At 40.0% G+C, this 5,987-nt stretch overlaps 1 pseudogene; it reads left to right on the forward strand.

Moving 5' to 3' along the window:
- Positions 1-1,120: 1,120 nt before the first annotated feature.
- LOC110209025 (catenin alpha-1 pseudogene) lies at positions 1,121-2,837 on the forward strand (annotated as a pseudogene).
- The last annotated feature ends 3,150 nt before the right edge of the window (positions 2,838-5,987 follow it).

Raw genomic sequence — 5,987 nt, forward strand, 5'->3', positions numbered from 1 at the left:
AAACTATTTTTAAGGCTTAATTGGCAGACAAGGCGGCATTGATGTTGGTGGCACAGGGGTCTTGGGATCCTCCTCTTCCACTCACACGCCCTTTGCCACTGAAATGATTGCTGTACATGCAGGCAACACAAACTTCAAAAGATACCCCAAAAATATGGAGATAGGGACTCTGGCTATTGAAAGGCTGTTGGAGCCTCTGGTAACCACCAATAACAAGGGACCCTTTAACAAGAAAAGAGGTTGCTTGCTCTAAGAAGACTCTTGCATTGTCTGTATCCATTGAACAAGGAACTGAGAATTTCTCATAGAAGGGAGATAAAACTGCTAAAGGAGAGTCCATTTCTCAAGAAGGAATTTGTGGCTGCTGTAGAAGATGCTTGGAAACAAGGTGATTTGATGAAGAATGCCTCCAGAGAATTTGCAGATGACCCATATTCCTCTGCAAAGTGTGGCAATACGGTGCAAGCATCTTCTCTGCTCTCAGCTGTTACCTGGTTGCTTATTTTTGCCAACATGGCAGATGTCAACAAATTAATTTGTTTGGAACATGGTATCTTGAAACTTAGAAATGCAGGCAGTGAGCAAGATTTAGACATACAGTCTAAAGCCCTAAAACCTGAAGTGGATTAGCTGAACAATATGGCAGCTAAGACAAGAGGAACTGAAAGATGTGGGCCATTGTAATTAAATGGCTGCAGCAGAAGGAATAAACAGTTGCAGCGAGATATTATTGGTATCTCCAATGCAACAGATCACAGCTTCTGATGCTGGCTCCCAGCAGCGGGGTGGAGGAAGGAAGGAACTGGCTTATGTACTTAATAATATTGATAAATAAATAATCATTGACCCTATGAGCATCAGTGAAGATCATTTCATGCCTTCTCTTGAGGAACACCTGAAAAGCATTGTCAGTGGAGCATCTCTAATGGCAGATTCATGTTGTAGTCATGATGACCAGTGAGAATGTCATGTTGCAGAAGGCAATACAATATTCCAGGCCTTATAGGATCTACTTTCTGAGTCCATAGGGAATGATGGATATAAAAAAAAATGATGCACTTACTTCTGCAATAAACAAAATGGCAAAAAAGATCATTCTGCAAAGATTTTTTTTTAAACTAATGTGCTACTTTTGCTGTTGATTGAGGCTGCAAAGAATGGAAATGGGAAGGAAGTAAAAGGGTATGCTCAAGTTTTCCATGAGTGTGCTAACAGCCTGTTCTATTTCAAACAATGAAGAAGGTGTGGAGCTGGTTCTCATGTCAGGGAAGCCCTCTGTCCCCAGGTTATCAATGCTGTATCATTTTTGGCCAAAAAGTCATAAAGTAAACCTGGTCCGAGAAAACGTGGATCTTTTAAAAGAACAGTGGGAAAGAAAACAAGTCCAGGTTCTAACAGATGCCATTGATGACAGCTGCCACAGACTATTACCTGGTTGTCTCAGAAAATCACATTCTGGAAGATTTAAACAAGTGTTTAACTGCTCTCAGAGACAAAGATGTTGATGGTCTAGACCACAGCTTCTGAAACTTCTTAAGTTTTCCACCTCATGATCCCTTTTCATGGCCGAAGGGCAGGCACGGTGCAAAGTGCACATGCTTTGTGTTCAGAACCAAAGTGAAGTTACTCGATGCAACAAGGGCAAGTGTTCCCAGAAACCTTGGATTCGTGACATGTTTGATTTTTAATTAATTTTTGATTGTTGTGCAGAAACCCTTTACTGTTGACAAATTTTTCTCAACCCCACATGGGGTCATAACCCAAAGTTTAAGTGCTGGTCTAGACCATACTCTTGGTGCCATTTGGGGTTGGGCAGCCAGAGTCATATATATAATATTACAGTTGGATAACTATGAACTTGGTTTCTATAACTGATAAGGTTCTTGAGGTCACCAGACTGCTTTCTAATACAGTTATGCCATGTTTTACTGAACAAGTGGAAACTGCTATGGAAGTTCCCAGTTCTGATCCTGCCAAACAAACAGATTAAAATCAATCAATAGATGTCTCGCAATTGGTTATGACATCATTCAGGACATCAGAGAAGCTGTGTTGATGATAAGGAGTGCTGAAGAGTTGGATGATTCTGACTTTGAAACTTGGTGTTACCGGATGAATAACTTACTGTTGGTTAAAGTGCGTGAATTATCATGGCTCAACTTCCCCAAGAATGGAAAGCTTTTAAGAAGAGAAGAGCCAACTGAATGCCCAACTATCCACAATTGGGATAAGAGTGGCAATGATATGATTGTCCTGGGAAAACAGATATGCACGATCATGATGATGATGACAGATTTCACCAGGCATAAAGGGCCACTTAAAAATTATATCAGATGTAGTTAGAGCACCTCAGAAAATTACCGACGCAGGATCAAGGATGGATAGTTGGGAAGAACCATTAATGACCTTTGTCTAGACTAAGCTCGTAAATAGGATCTCTTTGTGTACCTCCAGTGCATTGCTTCACAGCAGAGGTTCAGAACCTGAGCGGGCAGTTTGTAATCTCTAGAGTGGATAGTGTGGTATCCTTGATCCTGGGGGCCAGGGACTCGATGAATACTGTGACACAATCTGTGTAGGCCTCTTATGTGGCCTCCACCAAGTGCCAGAAATCACAGGAAATGGCTTCCCTCAACCTTCCTGCTGTATCCTAGAAGATGAAGGCCCCAGAAAAGAAGTTCTTGGTGAAGAGAGAGAAGCAGGACAAAATCCAAAAGAAAATCAATTTGGCATCTCAGAAGAAGCATGTGAATCCTGTGCAGACCCTCAGTGAGTTCAAGGCCATGGACAGTAAGTATGCTGCTGCTACCATCGTACCACTAATTTCTTCAAACTAACTCTCCTTCTGTGAATCGTAGATATTTCCTGTTCATTCAAATGTATTTAGTTATTATAATGTTGATATTAGATACTATGTGAATGTAGCTGTTGTTTTTTTTTAACCTGACTATATGATACCAGTCTGAGAACAAGCTTGCATTTCAGTCAAGGATGCTTTTAGATTCCAAAACCATTCTTTCTAGTTGCATTTTTAGTAAACTTGAATAAAAGCAAAAATTATTAAGACTATTATATAATGATATGTCTGTCTTAACGATGGAAATGTTATATTATGATTGAGATGTTTGTATTTCCATCTGTGAACATAAAGGTGGGAACAGTTACTCTAAGTATACAGGAGGGGAGGTAGTTAAAAAAATATATACCATATTATACAACTTTCTAACTCAAAAGCTTTTGTATTTGGAAGAGAGCACTTTGGTGCATGTTGCCATGGAGAAGGCTGTGCTCAAAGAAACTAGTTTGGGCAGATAGGCTGTTATTAAATCAAAAAGTGATCGCAAACATCAAGGCTTATCCATTTGGGCATCTTGGGGAACAGAGTGTTTACCAAGGTTGGGAGTAACCCTTGTGTAAGGGAATTCTGCAAAATGACAATCTAGAAGAAATTCAGTAAAACAGCAATGCATAAAATTCAGCAAAACATAATGCATCATGAAGAAAACTGATTACTCTCTTTAGGACATAGACTCAGAATTTTAATGCTTGGTTACAAATGACTAATGTACTTTGCTGTGGGACATTAATAAAATTGCTCTTTAAAAAAAAAAAAGACTTAGTTGGCTCAGGAGACTGAAGGCTCAGACAGCAGCCAACACTTCCTGATTATCTAAGCACAAAAAAAGCCCTTGAAAAGTTACAGCATGGGCCTTATGCTTGATACTCAACCCAGAGGCAGAGGAGCTGTGCTCAGCGGAATGAGCGGAATGTTCTTGCTAAATATCCTTGGTAAAAACCCTTCTCCTTGATGCGGCCAAGTACATCTCTTGTTAACTATCACATCTTCTAGGTGCTTCACTTTGTTCCAAGATTGAACTCGAGGTGCCAAACCAGCCTGGTTGGCCCTGGCCTAAAAGAGATTCTCCCATTTATCTGGTAAATTTCTTTCTGTTAAGGCCAAACTCAGACCTTCTTGATCCTGCAGGTAAAAGTCACCACTCTATCCTTAAATAGCTCATGGCACTTTTACAGAGGTCTCCTTTGCTCCCATCATATTCTACCAGGCTTATTGTTATTACTTACATTGCATTTCCTCCCTGTTAGACTGTAAGTTCCTTGAGGCACAGGGTTGTACCATTTTTTCTGTTTGTGTAACAAGGGTTTTGGTGTATAACCAAAACACCTAAGATGGAGATATCCATGTGGGAGATGCCAGGGACCTGTTTCAGGAATGACATTTTGTGTTGGTCTATCCCCATCAGCGTGGGAGCAGCCTCTTTTTATTGTTTGTATATTTGTCTACATCTACCTGACCAAGGCCACGTCTCTATCTTTTGGGGACCATCCAAGGGTGAAAGATTTGTTCACTCACATCAGGTACTTCATGGATACTATGGAATAAAAAGGAAGAGGCTGAAGGCTGTGTTCCTCTCCCCTTAGACCATGGTGCCCAAGAAGTGGGCTTGGGCTCTTAATCTGGTTTCATTTTCCCTTTTGAGTTCTAGGTGCAGAGTATCCTTGAACTGAGAGCTTAAGCCTCAGGGATTGTGGGATCTAGGATTCCAGGGCCAATTTTGCTGCCTTGCCCAGCAGGGAAGCTCTGAGAATACAGGATCCAGGGATGCTAGGGCAGGGCTGGAAAGGGTTGGACTTGGAACTTATTGTGATTAATGTAGGAATTGAACCAAACTAATCCCTTCCCTTCCCCAGAAACCTAAGTGGTGTAGATCGAGGATTATGCTCCTTAGAGTCGGGCAGAGAATTTTTGAATGCTTGTTTTTAATCATACGGTGGAAGTCAATATTCCTTTGTAAATGCAGATCTAAGTAGTTAAATGGCATTGGAGTGCTTGGATCTCTTAACATTGGGGAGGCTTGAGTGCAGGATTCAGCCAATGGCAAAGATAATATGGGAGCTCTTCTCCCACACGTCTACAGGTGTTGGATAAACCTGCTGGAGAGGTGAAATGCAACACACCTGAACTTCAGGCAATGTGGGCCAGAGGAATCACGTTTACATTTGTATACCCGAGTGCCTAAAACATAAGAGGCAACTCGTTTTTGTTCAGTTAAACATAAAATTAACCCAGTTACTTTCAGTCATCTCTCATTTGTGTACACTATTCAAAGGAACTATTTTGACCGCTTCTTTACTTTTATCTGCAAATGGCTCTCTCCCTTCTCCCCATGACAATTACATTATCAAGTTTCAGGTAAAAGACAATCTTTACTTATGTATTCAAACAAAACAAAAATAACTCTACAACTTTTCTAGTGTAACACAATTTTTCCTCCAAATATACTGCTCCATGCCAAGAAGGAAAAACATTGAGGCAGATCTACCTGACCTCAATTAACTTTGAGAAAGGGTCAAAAGAAATTATTTCCAGAGTGTCTATTTACTATTTGCAAGAGGCAAAATTTCCAAAATAAATTTAAAAAATAAATTATGTATTACATAACTCCTGCCCAAGACATTTTTGATATGATAAACAAAGAAGGTTCATCCTAGTATTACTAGGTGATTGTAATAAATGTAGATCTTTAGTAAAATTTGAGGAGTCCCCCAATCCCTGCTAAACCAATTGATATCCATACCTATTACTGATTTTTAAAATTTTTATTTTCAATTTAAACACCAAATAAAATGGGCACATCCATACACATAGTAGCCTGGAATAATGAAACAGCAGACCTTGATAGGTGCTTGCTTTTCTTTCTAATTATATAGTAAATTCAACCTGTAGTTCTCAAAGTTGTCTACTTGTCTGTGCTTTTTTATGGGCTCCCTTCAGTTCTCTTTAAAAAAAAAATAAATGCCTTGATGCTCTTTCACCCCTTCCTTCTGTTTCTCTTCTCTCTCTCCCCCTTCTTTCTCTCCTCCCTACTTTGTTAACCCCCTACCCCTTCCACCCCAATCGCAAAAGGTAGATAGAGCCCTTGCAACACATACACAGATGAGCAAAAAATTTTAAAAACCCACATTGG

The sequence above is a fragment of the Phascolarctos cinereus genome, unplaced genomic scaffold (assembly GCF_003287225.1).
Source record: "Phascolarctos cinereus isolate Bilbo 61053 unplaced genomic scaffold, phaCin_HiC Scaffold_1;HRSCAF=81, whole genome shotgun sequence".
NCBI classification, from domain to species: Eukaryota; Metazoa; Chordata; class Mammalia; order Diprotodontia; family Phascolarctidae; genus Phascolarctos; species Phascolarctos cinereus.